The sequence below is a fragment of the Capra hircus genome, chromosome 16 (genome assembly GCF_001704415.2).
Source record: "Capra hircus breed San Clemente chromosome 16, ASM170441v1, whole genome shotgun sequence".
NCBI classification, from domain to species: domain Eukaryota; kingdom Metazoa; phylum Chordata; class Mammalia; order Artiodactyla; family Bovidae; genus Capra; species Capra hircus.
In genome coordinates this window covers 75,638,847-75,657,644 of record NC_030823.1, presented here as the reverse complement: position 1 = coordinate 75,657,644, position 18,798 = coordinate 75,638,847, and the positions used below count along the sequence as shown (strand labels likewise).

Here is an 18,798-nt window from a genome sequence, read left to right as displayed (position 1 = left end):
TCACGTACGACTATTTGCAACCCCACAGACTGTAGCCCGCCAGGCTTCTCTGTCCATGGGATTCTCCAATCAAGAATACTGTAGTGAGTTGCCAGGCCCTCCTCCAGAGGATCTTCCCAACCAAGGATCCAACCCAGGTCTCCTACACTGCAGGCAGATTCTTCCAAGTCTAAGCCACCAGGGAACCCCAAGAAAACAAACATATGTCCCACTCTATTTTAAATTCTGCTAACGGTGACTTTCAAGGTTTTCTAAGTTCTCCATTAACCAGTTTCTGGCTGAGCATCAAAGGAGAAGTGAAATCCATCTTGTGACACACAGTCCAATCCAGGGCAGCCAAGGACTGACAAGGCCATTACTTTCCCCTCTAATACTCATTCCATCCCCAAACGCTTAGATTACAGGTTCTACAGCCATAGCCCCTCTAAGTTATTCCTGGCATTCTTACTATTTCGAATCCTGAACAACTCCTGTTGAGTCTTGCTTCCCTGGTGGCTCAGACAGTAAAGCGTCTGCCTGCAATGCGAGAGACCCGGGTTCGATCCCTGGTTCAGGAAGATCCTCTGGAGAAGGAAATGGCAGCCTACTCCAGTACTCTTGCCTGGAAAATCCCATGGACAGAGGAACCTGGCGGGCTACAGTCCATGGGGTCGCAAAGAGTCGGACACGACTGAGCGATTTCTTTTTTTTTTTTTAAGTCTTGCTTTTACATGTAACTTGCTCCCATGCTCATTCCCAGCGCTTTTGTACAAAGATGGCCCCTTCCCAAACTTAGCTTTTTTAATTTTACTTCTACAGCACATCTCTAAGTATTTTTTTTCTAAAGGGCACACATGCAACCCATTTCCTCTAATCACTGAAACCTGAAGCCACCACTCCCTTTTCGCAAGTAAACAGTAATTTGCTGTGTATACACTGTTTCAGCCACAACACTGCTTTGTTCTCTGCAGTAGGTGGTCCATTACTTCCAGCATTTTGTGATACTAAAGAGAACATGGATTCCTTCCAATTTCTTGGATGAAGATCCAAGTTCTAGGGACTTACTTTTATCAATTATTAGCTACTGTATTTACTACTACTTAATCTAGTATCTGCCTGAAATAAATCAAGCTAGCAACCTGAGTCAGGAAATGGCAACCCACTCCAGTGTTCTTGCCTGGAGAACCCCAGCGACGGGGTAGCAGAGTCGGACACGACTGAAGCGACTTAGCAGCAGCAGCAACAGCAACCTCCACCATACAGGGTGTGATAAGGAAATTACTTCATTTCCACGCAAAATACATCTTTTGCTCTATGATCAATGAGCAATTCTGTTATCTGCTTGCTCAGGTTTCCTTTAATGGCAAGTCCCTTGATTATTTAAATCAATAAGGATGCATTTTCAGCTGGCACAGAACCTGCCTCCTACATACTGATGATTTATGAGCTGGTAGCTCTGGAATCTCATTTCCCACCCTACCGGTCCATCTCTCTGCCTGATGAGCCAAAGTAGAAACACCTACAATCCCAACCCCCTCAAATCCAGCCTACTCTGAATCCCCTTCTCAGGGAATGGCACTGCCTGCCGCCCGGGCATACAGTTTCCAGGCCACAGCAGACCTTCGACCCCCTCACCTCCACAAGTCCCCACCGCCCGTGCAGTCTACCTCCCAGACCTCCCTCGGCTTCTCCCAAGCCCTTGCAACTACTATAATCTATGAAATGTTCTTGGATAACGTAATTCCTACTGTACACACCCACCGTCATGATCAATCTAAAACAAAAACATAGGTATTTCACAGTCCCGCCCAAAACCCTTTGAGGAAAGAAGCTCTCTTCTCAGCCGTGCTCCTTACTGGGTCGCATATACGTCCTCCCCTCTGGCCTTAATGAACCATCGTCACTTCTTCCAAATGTCAGGCTCCTCCATGCCTGTGTGCCTCCGACACAGGGCCATCCTGGCTGAAACTCGCTTCCCAGCTAACCTGCCTGGCGACCCTGCTTCACACTCAGATGACCCTTTATAAAACACCCCTCTCAGTAACCTGTCCCTGGGCATTTTAATGAAGCAGTCATCTAAGCATCTGGGGTCCAATACCTCCAGGTCCAATAACAATATTAGCAACTCCTATTTAAGAGCACACTCGATCGCTTCATTTTTTTTTCACCTCCAGTACATAGGAAAGTCCTATAAACACACTTGTTAAATAACCAAATTTAGAAAACAAGAAGTTGCATGGAACACAGGTCAAACAATCGGGACCTAACAAGTTCAAATTCACACAATCATCACCTGCTTTTGAATAGCATACTATAATAGAATACTAAATAATTCACAGTAGTGAATTCTATCATAACAAAGCTGATATGGCCCCACGGAATACAAGCGAGGACTCGGAAATACTTTAATGGGCACGAATTATGTATTGTAAGGCCATCTCTTCTAACAGTCTTTCGTCTGTATCAAGCACTCCCTAAGCCAAAAATCATCACGAGAAAATGAAAAACGCTTCTCATTTGAATAAAGGAAAAAGTCAATAGATCTTTCTGAATTAACTCATGATTTTACATTTTATCCTTATTATAAAAAAAAAAAAAGCTCATTAACTGCGGCTCATTCATCTGTTTGGCACATGTCCGCTACGACAGACACAGTTCTACAGACTATTCCTGAACTTCCAAGGTCCTCCTTTCTGCCCAGACTAGTTTGCGGTGAACTACGAAGTGGTTTTCAAAGCCCTCTTCTCACGCCTCCCTCTGACGCTCCTCAACACCAGGCGAGGAAAGGAGCCCTGGAGCCCAGCGGGGAGCCAGGTCGCCCGCCAGGTCTCCCCGCGTCCCTGCCAGGACGCTTCTCCACTGACCCACACCCAGGCCCCGCCACTCTCCCGAGACCTGCGTCAGTCATAACAGAACGTACCTAACGGAAAATCAGGTGAGACGGACACAGTCAGTGTCCAGCAAAACAGACCGAACGTGTCCTTCGATCTCCATGAGAACAGCTGCCTTGCCCCCTTCCTGCCCACCCTCGCCCCTCCGAAAAAAAGGCAGAATAATCAGACCTCTGGGCCACCTGACTTCCTTTTCACCACGCGCGGACTCTGACAGCAAATTAAAATTAACGGAAAATTGAGAAAAGAGGGAGCAAAGCAGGCAGGAAAGGCCCCGGGCTCCACAGTTGCACAGAACTGCCCTGGCTTCTTCTAAGGCTTCTTGATGAGCTTACTTATCAAGCAAGTCATGGTTATATTGTATATTTTAAAGTTTACCTACTGAGAAACTAAATCTGATCACTGGAAAGGGCACCATGAGCAAAGGAGAAAGCAGTTACTACAGAGTAGGCAAACAATTACCACCCAGAATAGATAAAGATAAAACTCCTACACATTTGTAAGAAAAGGACAACCGAAAGAGTGGAATGGGCAGAGGGCATATTCTGGTTATATCCAGACAAAACTACAATTCAAAAAGACAAGTGCACCCCAGTGTTCACTGCAGCAGTATTCACAAGAGCCAGGGCACGGAAACCACCCAGACGCCCGCGGGCAGATGGGTGGTAAAGAAGGCGTGGTCCGTATACACAGTGCGACACTACACAGTCACATTCCTCTTGACGTCACAGAACCCAAGCAGGCTTTGAGGGGATTCCGTGAGGCAGCTGCTGGGCAGACATCCTCAGCAAACTCTGCCAAACCCTGCGGCCCTGCCCTGTGCCCCCCATCCCCTTCCATGCTGCAGCCCCCTGCCCTGACGCCCTGCCCTGCACCCAGAAGGCCCCTCCAGCTCTTCTGCACCCAGACCACAATCACACAAACTTCTACATTCAGTAGAAACAAATCTACTTTCTCTGGCACTGTGTCATGTGACACCATGACTTTAGGAAGATACTATCCAAAGAGTAAAGATGACTATTTTAAATTAACAGCAGGAATAACAAACACGTGATGCTGAGGAAGCCACCAAGACTTTAAACGTAAAGGACTCACAAAAGTTTGAAAATCGGATTAACAGTGATGCCAAACACACACTCAAAATGGAACTATATAATTGACAGCTACTTAAGTTTTGTTTTCAGAAACGTTCTGCCTCTGCAGAAACCCAGTCCTCTGACTAAAGAAATGATAAAAATTTTAGCAAGCTGGCAGACAGTAAGAGACTTTAAAAGCACAGGTTATTGCTATATGTAAAATACATGACCAGTGCAAGTTCGATGCATGAAGCAGGACACCCAAAGCCGGTACTCTGGGACAACCCAGAGGGACGGGGGTGGGGAGGGAGGTGGCGGGGGGAAGGAGGTGGGCGGGGGTTTCTCAGGCTGGGGGCCACGTGCACCCATGACTGATTCATGTCAATGCATGACAAAAACCACCACAACATTGTAAAGTAATTATCCTCCAATTAAACAGGTATATAAAGGATGGAAATAGCATTATTCGGGTGTTCACAAGAAAATACCTTACATGTTATACTTACAGCTAAAGTCAGATAGCAACACACAAGTTAACTTTTAGTTTCTCCCAGGATTCATGGAGTACTGACGTACCTTTTAGTGAAACTGCCCTTGTACACTGGAGAAGGCAATGGCAACCCACTCCAGTGTTCTTGTCTGGAAAATCCCATGGATGGAGGAGCCTGGTAGGTTACAGTCCATGAGGTCACTTACAGTCCATGGGGTTGCTAAGAGGTGGACATGGCTGAGCGACTTCACTTTCACTTTTCACTTTCATACACTGGAGAAGGAAATGGCAGCCCACTCCAGTGTTCTTGCCTGGAGAATCCCAGGGACGGGGGAGCCTGGTGGGCTGCCGTCTATGGGGTCGCACAGAGTCGGACACGACTGACGCGACTCAGCAGCAGCAGCAGCTGCAGCAGCCCTCGTACACAAGCAAACGTGTGAGCCGCGGACGCGCCCTCCCAGAGAGGCTCCCAGTTCCCCTTTCCGCACCAGTGACCCCAGAGCTGCCGCCTCACCAGACCCCGTTGCAGTGTTCGAGCCGCAGGTGACCAGCTGTCCCCGGAGAATGTCACCAGGAGTCCCCCAGGCAACCAAACTCGGACCTGAGTGGGGCATCCCTCCTCGCCTCACATGGAGGCGGGTCTGTCCTGAACTCAGGTCACTGTGATGAAAGGGAACTGCATGAGAACACAGGACTCCGCCCTGCGCTCTGTGCAGACAGCAGGCTCGCAACTCGATGCTGATCTGGCTAGTATTTCTTCTCCCTGGTTCTCCACCGACAGGCACTATGAGAACTTTACCCCAAACCAAAGCAAAACCTCTGTCTCCTCTGCCTTGAAAGGAGAGCATTTCAACTCTCCTTTCCCGCCAACTGGAGGAATTCACACCACTCTGACACTCATTCTGACCTGACGGTGCTCGGGCGTGAGTGAACGCCTCAGCGCCACGATGGCATGGAGAGACCAGCGGCAAGGGGACTGCGCAGAGCTGTGAGACGCCTCCAGCACCACGCGGGGCGAGGTCGGCTCCTCCTGTAACCCCGTGATCACCCCCGTTTATGAAAGCGGACAGAGCCACAGCCGCAAAAAACTAGATGCTCCAATAAATGCAGAGGTGAATAAACCCCTTTATGACCAAAGACATGCACTCCCCTGCCTTCAGCAAGGAAGCATACACCATGACACCGATAAACCGTCCTAAGAGTCTGCAAGAAAGTAAGGTCTCTCACTGCTTTATCTCACCCCATTTCAAGGAAGAGCCACAGCTACTCAGAGATGGGGGACAGGGAGGCCGAGAACAAAGTGCTGGGCTGCAAGTAAACGCTGCCCCCAGAGCCCTGTGCAGACGGAGGGCCTCCCTAGACCCCTGTTCTCCTCCTTTCCCGTCCTCCCCAACTCGTTGGGGAGCTGTGAGCACAGCCCCTCTGTCTAGACTGCTGCTGAAAACAAGAAATGCACAAGAAGGGAGGCAATCGTGACCCCTCAGGCTATTCGCAGGGGAGACACGGACTTCACATCAGGAAACCAGGATTCCTCCAGACACCGGGGCAGGGACTGCCAGGACCAGAGCCGACAGGAGGTCCACGCAGGCGGCGGGCCGGCCTCACCAAGACTCGAAGGGGAGTCTAGAGGAATGTGTGGGAGCCGACTGAGCAGAGGAAGGGTATGGGGACAGCGGGGCAGGAGGGCGCGAGACGGGCTGCGGCGGAGCACGCACCAACGCCGGAACCCTGCAGGTAGGAGAGTAAGCGGAGAAGGCGATGGCAGCCGCTCCCGTGATCGCCCGCAGAGCCCCCGGACGGAGGGGCCTGGCGGGCTGCAGTCCGCAGGGTCGCCAAGAGTCAGACACGACTAGGCGACTTCACTTTCTTTCTATAGTTCCTTTCGGAGAAGGAAATGGCAACCCACTCCAGTGTTCTTGTCTGGAGAATCCCGTGGACGGAGGGGCCTGGTGGGCTGCAGTCTATGGGGGTTGCAGAGAGTCGTACAGGACTGAGCAACTCACACACACACACACACACTCAGGAGACTAAGGGATCAGCAGGTATTCTACAGACAGTAGCTGGAGGACTTGAAGAGGGGGAAAACCTACCTACAAATGCGGAGAAGGTCTTGAATGAATCAACGGGTAGACAGATAAACAAATAAATCTAATGCAAACCTAAATTTTAAAAGGGGAGAACGTTAGAGGATACTAAAGGGGAATTTGTTTTTTTTTAAAAAAAAAAAAGAAAAAACAGCCCCTCTTCTTGGTAATTTTACTTTTTCTCGGTAACTTTAAAGTATACTATAGTATCACTGAAGTCTGGATTTTCAAATATAAACTAAACTTCTTCACACCTCTCATAAGCCAAACTAAGCTTAAGACATTCTTTTAACAAACGTATCTGAGGTTCCCTCTACAACAATCTTGATTCTATTCTGATGCTAGTTCCTGACCTGCCATTAACTGAGAACCAAATAAAGAGGTACCAGAGCACTACAGCTCTCACTGCTATTAAAAACAGACCATGAACACATTTAGGTACAAGTGACAGTCTACCATCGCATCATAGCAAAGAGAAGGGCCAATCTTCCGAGCAACGCTCGGGGCCTTTGACACACGATCTCTGGGTGTTTCCCAGGTTGGTTTCCTATGTGCTTCTTCCTGAATATATTCATGAGTATACAGATGTACCGCTGGCCCATGTGGCCTGGTGTTTTATAAAGACCTTACATGTTTTTTTTTTAAAATACTTACTGACATTTTGAGTGTCCTCTCAAACTTCCAGCAATGAAAAATATGAAGATACCAAATAAAATGTATCTGTGTGGAAGTGGAACAAGGTTTTACTATTTCAGTATCTGATGACCACTAATCAAATGATAATCTTCCATCCATTCGAAGGGGATTCCCTGATGGCTCAGCAGCAGGTAAAGAATCTGCCTGCAGTGGAGGAGACACAGGAGATCGAGGTTTGATCCCTGGGTCAGGAAGATCCCCTGGAGAACCCCATAAACAGAGAAGCCTGATGAGTTACAGTTCAAAGAGTTGCAAAAGGTTGCAAAGAGCCAGACTAAGCGCAACATGAATTATTCCTAAGAAGTGAATAATTTTAAGTATTAAGCTAGTGATTTCTTTATTAACTTAGTTCAACGTTTTCCTCAGGAGGGGATTATTAGAACAACAAAATGGAATTAATTTAGCAAATATATACATAAAAGCACTTTCCATGGATAGAGAGAGGTTCCTTTCCCTTTACAGAAAAGCCAAATTCCTTCCCTTGAACTAGGAATGGGCCAGCCTCTAAGGAAGGCAAACATAAGGACACTGAGTGAACATCTCGGCAAATCAGATTCAAATCAATTTCATCTGACTCCCCTTCCTGGTTTACTGTCCTTCCTAATTAGAGGCATTCAGTTGTTTCTTCGTTCTGGCTGCCGAGCCTCTAATTCATACCTAACCATCCCACTGGTCTCTGTCCCGACTCCACACCCCTCCAGTTCCCACCAACTTCCTGCCTGGCGTGCTCCGGTTTCTCCCAGTCCTGGCTCTCACCTCACCCCACTCTGAGATCTTTCAAATTTTACAATGCAGAGTTCAGACACCAGGCCCAGACCCCCGGCTGACAGTGAGCACCTGAAGGTCAGACCTTTGCCTTTTCACAGAGTAAACCCCCCTCACCCGAGGCCCTGGGTCTGCCCTGCCCCCTCAGGGCCTGTCCACAGCTCAGCCACCCAGGACCTCCGTCGCTGCAGGGATCTGCCCGGGGCCTTCGGCCTCACACAGGCACTGGGGCGCCGTCACCTGCCTTCCCTGAACGGCTGGTCCCGACAAGAAAAGTCCCAGGCCCTGCAGGAAACACAGATGTGCACAGGCCATGATTCACACCTTCCAGAAGCACAGATGCCAGGAAGGACGCTGAGACAAGCACAACCACGGGGCCAGTGGATAAGCACTGAAGGCCTAAAGAAGGAGAGGTCTTTGTGTTTTTTTATAACATGTGGGCAGAGCCTTAAAGGATAAAGATGATTTTTAACCACTGAGATTTAACAACTGAAGTGTGAAAAAAAAAACCAGGCATTAAAAACAGTGAGAAAATCACAAATCAGAGAGGAAAGGATACAGAATTTACCAAAAAATGAAGAGTTGAGCTGTCAGATGGGACTAACATTTAGGGGAGAGTAAAGAAGCGAATCTGGAAAGGTGAGTCAGGGTCCTGACTGGAGGCACAGGTGAGCCAGGCGAGATGATACAAACTACTACTCACACCTGTCTCCCATCTTCTGCAATTCACCAAAACCGAGTTTTCGGGCACAAAGATAGACCTGTGCTTAGATGATCCGTCTACTCACTTTGAGCTACTTACCGATACCCTCAAGTCTCTGTCTTCAACTTGTGAAGTGGTGGGACCCAGGGGGAAAGTGGGGCGAACAGTGAAGGGGAACACTGGAGAAAGGAGGGTCCCAGCGTGGACAGAAGCCCCGGATCACCCTTCAGCTGCTGCAGATCCCCGGAGAGCCAACGGCCGAGGCGAGGCCTGCAGGCGGCTGTGCCTTCCCAGTCCAGAGAAAGCTTAACGTCAAGGGCTGAGCAGCCAATTGGATCCTCTTTCCAACTGTCTCGAAATGCATATGCAAATACTCCCATAGACTTCACAATGAAGAAAAACTGGTGTCCAGGCCGAGTCTGGAAACATCGACATTCCGAGGTTGACAGCCCACCTTGTGAACAGAAAAGGCCTCCGGCAGCAGCGTGCCCGCCCGGCACCACGCCCAGGGAATCAGGGCACCGTGCTCCCTGAGCGCATCTCTGCGGCCCAGGTGCCTTCCCATTAACCGAACCATTAACCACATGCCCAGCTCTCCCTGCATAGCCAGACACTCGACTCCTAGGCCATGTCCTATGCATTTCAACCCAGCTCACCCTGAGACCCTGCGCTTGCCATCTCAAAGCACACAGAAATGAACCCAAACTCAGTCCAGGACTTCAAAACCCACTTTGTCAAGCTGCCTCTGCTGGTACTATTTACGATACACACACACATATATATGTATATATATTTTTTTAAGGTGGGGGGGAGTAGAAATGGTGGGAAAAAGGACCTGGATTTATTGATAAACTCCAAATTAAAGAAAAAGAGAAACAAAAAAACCACTGAGAGAGGGACTTCCCTGGGGGTCCAGTGGCTGGGACTCGGTGCCTCCAGGGCAGGGGGCGTGGGTTCAATCCCTAGTCAGGGAACCAGGATCCCACACACCATGCGGTGTAAATAAATAAATAAATAAATAAAGGCCCAGATAGATAAGTGCCTTTTTAAAAAAAATCACTGATAACAGTAGTTTTTAAATGACCATGCACACTCTCTCAGGTTAAGAACATACTCCCATGCAAAGGCTGCGAGGAGGGACAAGGAGAGAGTCAGCCCACCTTATCAATGGAAATAGGACGGTCATGGAAAGAGGAACAGGTGAGTCATCGCGCTTTTCCTGAACGTGGGCCAGCTCGGCCAGATCCGCGAGACAGGAAAGCCTGGTGTGGCAAGCCCTGGGGCGAGCGCGGGCTGCAGGGGGGGCGGGCAGAGCGAAGTCTCTGCGGGGGGCCCAGGGCTGTGGCCTGAAGCAGAGCAAACTATGGCGGGGCGGGGGCAGCGGTGAGCTTTCACACTAAGGAAAACACCCTGAACAAGCCCCAAATGGTGAGACCAGCAAAGCAGCACACTCGCCAGGGATCGCTGGGTCAGGACGGAACCAAAACTGACACTTAGGGGTGCTATTCTCTTCCGCTGGGCTGAAGCCAAACTCCCTCTCCAGTTCTTACTCAACTCTTATGCAGAGTTGTGTGTGTGTGAGTTGCTCAGTCACGTCTGACTCTTGGCGACCCCATGGACTGTAGCCCACCAGGCTCCTCTGTCCGTGGGATTCTCCAGGCAAGAATACTGGAGTGGGTTGCCATTCCCTCCTCCAGAGGAACTTCCCAATCCAGGGATTGGCTTCCTGGAACCCTGGCTTCCTGCCTTGCAGGCAGATTCTTTACCGTTTAAGCTACAGGGAAATCTCTAGACTTATATGTACTTACCTCATTTATTTTCACTGATGATTAACAGTGATGTCGATAGTACCTGGCCAGCAGCTGAGCTGAGAGGCTGGCTGTGCTTGCTAGGAGGGGCTGATTCTTAAGCATTAACTGCCCCAGGAGCTGCCCACCCCCGGAGCGGAAAGATGGGAGCAGCAGGGCCGGACTCCCATCATAAATAAATACTGCTTTAAATTAGCAACTCTTTTCTAAAAAGACCATGTGGCATTTCTTCTTGTTTGAGGAACACAAAACCAAACACCATGCCTACCACCAAGAGCCTGACAGACAGAGGTACACGAGGCAGTGTGGACTATTAGGGAATGAGGGGGGATGTGGAGGAATGTGCATTAGCAAATCCACATCCTTGGGCTTCAGTTTATTCTCACATTAAACGAAAAGGTCAGTTTAGACGATTTTTTAGGTTTCCTTCCAGCTCTGAAAGTATCTGATTCAGTGAATTACGCACTTAAGGTCTCCTAAGGGAAACCACAAAATAAGGGTGAGTGGAAACTTGATTCTGGAACAGCTGCTCTGGGGTAGCAGTAAGATACAAGCTGCAGATGACATCCGTACAGGATGACCTGGGCGCCAGCGTCCCTCCGGTACTGATACAACACAATTCCTGTACAGCCTTAAAAGACTGTTCAGAACAGAAAGACCAGAAATCTAAAAATCTTTGGTATGGTAAAGAAACTGGAAGAAAAAAACAAAAAGTATTTAGATCATGCTTGTTAAATTTTAAGCATAAGCGATCAGAAGCAAAGATGAGGTCATCGGACGACCCTAACCCTGTAAGACTGGCATCCTTTCGAGGACAGGAGGAGACACAGGAAGGCAGCCAGGTGGCAGGGCAGAGACGGGGATGGCCACCCATCACGCAGGGCCCAGAAGGGCCACCAACACGCGGGCTGAGAGGCCCAGGGCATGCGCTCCCAGGAGCCCTTACGGGGGCACGGCCCGGCGGACAACCCGACTTCTGACCTTCAGAATGGCACGTGTAAACCTCTGCTGTCTGCAGCCATCCAGTTTGTGGTTAACTCACTGGGGCCACCCTAGGAAGCTAACAAAAGGAAGTGCTGCGTGCAGGAGCCTGCAGCGCCCTGGCCTGGACCCCAGAAGCCAGGTCTGGTCCTGGGTCCCCGGGAGGGCAGCCCCGGCATGACCAGCGGCCGGGCAGCCCCAGCCCTGGGCTTGCTGCTCACGGAAGAGGCAGCAGCCACTCCCTGGGGGCTGGGGGCTGGGAAACTGCCAGAGGCTCAGACTCCCTCCCACCCAGCCACCCAATACCCCTGAGCCTTCTGACAGAGAGGGAGAGAGAGACAGAGAGGGAATGAATCAGAACGATGACTAGTGGAGAACCAGCTGATAAAATGCAGCTCGTCGTCTACGGCTGATGCCCTGAACACTCCAGGGCTCAAGATGACAAAGTGAAGCTGAAAAGGGTATGCCATTCAACCATCAAAATACTTATCAACTGGAGAAACTTTACTAAAACTTTCAGATGTAGACAAAAAATGTTTTTAAAAAAATGCTGTTTTCACTGAATACTTCCCCTGTTACCACGCTCTTCATATCAGACTGTAAAAAAAAAAAAAAGAAAGAAATGAATCTATAGGTTACCATGTGAAATTGAGAATGAAACATCAATTTATTGCTATAAAACAATCCACCAGCAAGCATTCTCTTTGTACAATGTCTTTCAATTTACTCGTATTTGTTAAGTAGCAAAACATGCCTAAACATGACTACTTAAAATAAGGACGTGCTATTTGCCTAAAATAAATTACCTACTGTCTGGTTCTGGGTATCTTTATGACAGTATGCAAACGTATCACTCTTTTATTATAGGGCCCAGCAGTTAGACAAACAAAGCAATGGAAGAGTTGCAACTCCTTACATTTCAGAGGTATGACAATTTTTCATACACATGTCTACATGTTTCATTTTCCCAATAATAATATAATAGATGATATATGGCTTTGTTATGGTTCTGATCAGAAAGAAATTAATTTTCCAGGTAAACACGGGAATATTAGGAAAACAACAATTAAAAAAAAATAATTGGAAGCACAGTAGAAATATACTAGAAAGAATATTCTCACTTTTTCCATTTTTCAATCAGTATTTAAGTATCTTTTTGCAGCTCTCATCTTTTTTTTTTTTTTTTTGGTCCAAAATATAACCCCCAAGCCTCTTGTGGTTTTTTCCTGAGGAACTAAGGTTTACTGCCCCATCCCTCGAAAATATAGTAAAAAATTAACTCCTACTGGGAACAGTTAAATTATAAATATGAACATCACAGGGCAAAAGGGAAGAAGAATTAAGGCAGAGAAGATAGAGATGGCAGCAGAGCCGGAAGGAACCTCTTCGGATACAGCTGGGCCAGGAGAGGGTAGGCAGCGAGGTCTCCTGGCAGAAGAAACAGAAGTGGGTTTCCACCACCAAACGTCCTTAGAGAAAAAGGTGAAATGAAATCAACACTACGGAGCCTCCTCCTGCAGCTGCTAAGTCGCTTCAGTCGTGTCCAATTCTGTGTGACCCCATATACAGCAGCCCACCAGGCTCCCCCGTCCCTGGGATTCTCCAGGCAAGAACACTGGAGTGGGTTGCCATTTCCTTCTCCAATGCATGAGAGTGAAAAGGGAAAGTGAAGACGCTCAGTCGTATCCAACCCTCAGTGACCCCATGGACTGCAGCCTTCCAGGCTCCTCCATCCATGGGATTTTCCAGGCAAGAGTATTGGAGTGGAATGCCATTGCCTTCTCCGACGAAGCCTCCTACCCTACTTCTAAAAAATGTTGTCACTTACTCCTCCAAGCAATGATGGGACCCGAGCTGGGAAAACTATGGTCTGAACAGATCGAGTAGCTCAGCCAAGGTCACAGCAGAGAAGAGAAACCTGGGCCTCAGTCTTTTTCACATCAGGGTAAACACAGAAAATGGTATTTGTGCAGCGAGGTCACACAAAGAGAAGAGGCTTGTGGCAACTGGTGGCAGTTAGTCCCGAAGCCCCAGGCCCCACCCTGAGGGGTTGCTATCTCTGCCCACCCAGAACTTACTCGGGCTGGGCTGGGAAACCGTGTGTAAGCTCACAGCTCTTGCCTTTTCCATTGCATTCAAGCTCTTTCCAGTATCTACACCCAGGTCAGCGGCAGCTAACTCTACTGAACGCCAAGGAAAGAGTTAGGCAATCCCCAAGCACACCCCAGGACACAAACACCCAGATGGTGGCCTCTCCTTACAACGCAGGCCCTTTTTAGAAGTTTAAAAAAAAAAAAAAAAAAAACTGGAAAAAAGTCTTTTATAAAAAAATATTAAGTCAGTTTTTCTAAAAAGACAAAAATCTGTGCATACTCTTGCTCATGCCAGAAATTCTCTCTAAAGGCAGCAAAGGCAGCCATTCCAGCAGACTTAGAACAAAAACTGCTAAAGACACACACCAAAAGACATTCCTTCTAGTGTTATCTGTCGGTTAAGGAAAGATAAATGTCTGACATCAGGGTCCATCTTGGCTTAACATCAAGAAGGAAGCCAAGAGTTGGCACATTGCAGGATGGGTGACGGGGTCCCCAGAGGCAAGGACAGCAGAAATCCCTAACAGAGGTTGAAATGTTACCAGGTCTCTGAGATTACACACAAGATCTGGCAATGAATAACTGAGCATTATTCTGAGAGGACTGGGGAAGATCAAGAGATTGTCACAGGGATCAAAGGACCAGGAAACACTAAAATGCCACCCTGGAAAATCCCTACTAGCCCAAACACCAATCCTAGATTCAGGTTTAGATCTGTGTGTTACCTTCCAGGGCAGGAGGGGGCCTCCAGCCTGACTATGAAGTTTTACTGGAAGAGCCACACCCACCTGTTCAGGTATGCCCACGGGTGCAGTGGCAGTAGCTGCAGAGACCACAAGGCTCACAAAGCCAAAAATAGTTACTCTCTCGCCCTTCTGAGACAAAGTCTCCAAGCTCCTGTTCTATATGAAAGCAACCTGGAATGAAAAAGCTCCTTCAATGACTCTCAGTGATTATCAACAGAAGACCACCGGCAAGATTCACAGAAAGGGCTGTTTCCACTAAATAACCGAAAACACGTACATTTCTAAAACTCGACAGACCAATTATATACCAATTTTGTGTTCCATTCATTTACACACTATTCTGGTGAACACACTCTGGACGGCTACTGCCAAACAGCTCGTTGTATCAGTTCACTATATAAATAGTGTGCCAGAGCTAGTACTTTAACAAAGGTTAAAAAAAGAAGCTATCCTGCTTGAAAATATGAATAAATGCTTCAAGGCCACCTATCTGTTCTCCTCATTCCCACTGCTCACTGCAAACAATGAAATATATTCTCTGTTTCCCTTAGAACGAAAGATGTATAATACACGGGGATAGTCAAACTATTTAATCACCAAAAGAAAATCAGCAGTCTAGAGGTTTTATAACTCTAAGAATGAATGGTCCTATATTAGTTCTATGTATAAGTTTAAAAATTCTCAACTGTTGTATCCTGCCAATAAATTTGATTACTATTATATAAATTCCCTTTAAATCTGAAGGGAGAAGGAATTAAGTTGAAACTTTTAAAAGTATGAAAAAACACTTAAAACATCTTACTATATATTTATAAAAATGCTGAAAAATAACTGCTGATAAAGCAATCCAGAGCAAACAGGATTATACATGCCATTTCCAAAGCACTTAGTATATTACTAACTTTGTTGCCACATTTTATATATGATGTACTAGAATACCTACCCACATAACTCTTGAGCAAATATTTGAAGGGACAAATATTTTAATTTGAGCGAAACTAGGAATGCAGACAGAGTATCACTTTGTGCATCTACACTTCACATTTTTTAAATACCAAAGCCTATTTAAAAAGGAAAAAAAAAATCAAATGAAACAAAATCTAAAAGGAATTTCTGGGGACTTACTATCTAATTAAGCAACTTCTTTTCCAAAACTGCATTAAGTAAGCACTTCTGTCCCCTCCAGATGCCCTTAAAGGGTGGCTCCGTCAGTAACACTAGAAAGATGCATTTTAGAACATCCGACAGTTTCTAGAAAAAACACCTTTGGTTCTAGGAATAATCTCACTGTAAATGTAAAAGCCTGTAGAAGTCTCACTGTAGTGACTGACATCTCAGACCACTTATTTAAGTGAAAAAAATAAATCTACATTTCAGTAAATACACAATGGTCAAAAAGAAAATACGTGAATATTCCAAATAAATCAGTGCCTCAAACTGCCAACTGCAACCACCAGAAACATGGAGGGAGGGGAGTATGAGGTGAGATACTCAAGCCCACATTCTGGTCGTGTGAAACTGCAAAACTGAGCCCTATTATTCGGGGACGTTAACACCGAGGCCCCCAGTCTCCCCTCCTCCACTAGAACGCACCCATCATACCAGGCGTGCCTTCCTCATTCTTGCAGTAAGTGCTGCTTTACTGGGCTGGAAAGGGGCTCCCGAGATGGTCCAGCCAGGAGAAGCCGTGCGTGGTGGAGAGGCGTGGAGGGCAGCAGGTGCGATCGGGATCAGTGGACCCCAGCAGAACAGCAGTGCGGATTAGCAAATGGGTCTGCACCCGGGGGGTCGTCTTCACTTTGGCGACTGCAAACCACTTTTTGTATATGGAAAGCATCCCAAATTAATTGTAAAAAGGCATAAGGATTTGGAGTCTTAACAGTTCTCGGTTTGCATTTTCACACGATTTCAAAGAACAACCCCCCCGCACCTCCACAAACATCAGTCACACCAACTGGGGAGCCCAAGATGCAGCTGAACCTTGAAAGGAGACGAGCACCTGGGGGAGGGCAGGCGGGAACCCCAGGGACCTGCCGCCGCCCTCCCACTGTATGTGTTTAACTGACCAGTTCCCCCCTCCTCATTTTCGGATTTATCTCACAACTCTCCCCACCTCTCCCTTACTCCGCAAGCCCCGCCCCCGATGAAAAGCTCCGCCCCCTCCCGCTGGCCCCCGAGGGCCGTAGGAAGTGCCCGCCCCCCACAGCCGGAGCCGCGCCGTCCTCGCCGCCCATTGGCTGCGGAGGCCGTCCGTCTGCAGAGGGCGGGGCCTCCCGCGCGAGGGCGGAATCCCAGGCCCGCGCCTCCGGGAAAGGTCCCGGGCAGCCCCAGACCCCCGCAGAGCGAGCGACCAGCTTCCACTTAGGGGTACCTTCGCCTTTTAATCTCGCCGCCCTCCCCCCGTCGGCCCCATGCAGTTTTAAACTTTTTCAAAGCTCCCACCCAGTCCAGGACCAAGTTGAGGATGCTGCGGTTTTAGGAGTGAAGCAAGCTGTGGACTGGATCTCTGGAAATGAAATTCCTTACGTCTTCTGTTAACTTGTTTTGGGTGCACGGGCCTTCATCAAGGGTTCCGGCCAAGAATACTCGGCAACCATTCACCAGGAGTCACCGCAAGCATTACAGAGTTAACTGTATCTCGTTTAACTATTCACCCTTTTCACAGTCAGACTGTCCCAAAGGTACTATAAATTTTTTGAGGCAAAGTGCTAAGCCATTCTCCGACCACACCCTCAAGAGCTCAAGCTCCCTTACAGAATGATCACGCACACATTCTGCACTTTATTCCGTAACGCAGCCTGGTGAGACGCGCAGCTGTAGCCTGAAGGGAATATGCATATTTCTATAAACTGCAAATTCCTTGGAGGAGGAATTATCAACAGCGGTTCTAATTATGGCGGGCACACAGTGCTCTACAAACTATGGGTATCTGTTTCAACTGCGTCCTTATGATCAGTAGCCTCAAAGCAGAGGAAAAATCGTTTCGTTTCTGCAATGTTTCTTTCAATTCCGTCACCAACAACGCTCAAGGATGGAAACATATCTTACTGTAAATAACTATTTTTAGTATCCATCCCTAACTACAGCTGGGCGAGAACAAGGCTCATCTGTTTTAAACATCATCTCCCAGGGCCTAGTTTACCGCAAAGAGGTAACAGGGGTTCTTAAATCTCACTGCAGCACCCTTCTCTAGGTTGTGTTCCCTTCCTGACACTGGGGACAGTGCAGTCTTATCATTCTTTCTCCTTTTTTCCTGTGAGCTCCCTTTCGTCTCTGATTTTTGGCCTCAGTGTTCAATGACTTTATTTCTCTTCTGCTGCCACTAGCACCACCACCATCTGCCATTTGCCTTGCAGCCCTTCTCTCTGACGTCTCCTATTCCTGACAGAGCCCCAGTAAAGCACCTTCTCCAAAAGGTCGGTCGTCTTCCCCGTACTCCTCCGAGCCAGGCTGCAAAGCTCCCACCACCCACTTCTCCCTGGAAGTTCGCTCTGCCCAGTCCCGCGGTGGCCGATTGCTGACAGCTGGACCTAGCCAATCCGCGAGGAATAAATAAGACGCGCAGCCAATGAGCGTGCGCCGGGAGGCGGGACTTCGCCAAGTTCCTCGGGTCCCCAAACCCAGACCTGTTGCGCCGCCGCCGTGGCCGCCTGAGTTTCTTAGTTACGGCGGCGGGCTCGGGCGCCCGAGCCGCGCGGGGCACGAGGCTCTCCCCACGGCCCACGAGTGGCCCGAAGCCCCCCGGCCGCGCGCGCCCCGCACCGGCCTCCCTCGACCCTCCCCAGGCATGGTCCCCAGGCCGCCGCGCGCGGGCCCGACCTCTCCTCCCCGCCTGGCTCCGCGGGCAGCCCCACCCGGCGGAGCCCCGGCCCGCGTGCCCAAGACCCCAGCGGCAGCGACTCACCAGGAAGCGGAGAGCTTTACGTCCTCTGGCCCGCGCAGGACCCGGAGCGGGCGGGCGGCTCGGCCAGGCGGCGCCGCGGACAGGCCCGCTGGGCCCGGGGCTGTGGCTGCGAGGCCCGAAGCGCTGGCCACCTCCCGCCGCGCCGCTCCGGCGGACGCTGCAGGAGCGGGCACCCACCCTGCGCACGGCGAGGCGCGTCAGGAGCGAGACCCTAGCGGCGGCCCATCCTCCCACAACTCCCGCGCCTCCTCCCCCGGCCGCGGCTGTCAGGAGTGTAAACATCCCGGCATCCCCGAGGAGGGGGCGGGGCGGGCGCCGGACACGCCCACTAGGGCGTCGGCCCCGCCCCGCGCCGCCGGCCCCGCCCCAAGCCGGGCTGGGATCTGCCTACTCGGCCACTACCCTCAGGCCTTAGCGTCAGAGCCCCAACGTCCCCCGCTGGCGCCCAGGCGGGTCTTGGGGAGCCTCCCTGTGGTCAGGCCCAGCCCTAGTCCCCTCTTTCCGGCCCCCTTCCCTCCAAATCGGGGGTCGGCTGCCTTTTGAGAACTTTAAATGCCCAATGTTCAAGAGGTCAGCCGAATT

The 18,798-nt window shown here is 49.3% G+C and overlaps 1 protein-coding gene across 3 annotated transcripts in view; it reads right to left on the bottom strand.

Annotated features, from left to right (window-relative positions):
- Positions 1-18,499, bottom strand: part of NEK7 (NIMA related kinase 7) — a 137,655-nt gene extending 119,156 nt beyond the window's left edge. For 2 of the 3 annotated variants that reach the window (XM_018060813.1, XM_018060815.1), the window contains exon 1: positions 18,217-18,499. The gene's annotated coding sequence lies outside the window, so the exon portion shown is untranslated. The remainder of the gene's footprint in view (positions 1-18,216) is intronic. The other variant, XM_018060814.1, reaches the window with a different exon arrangement.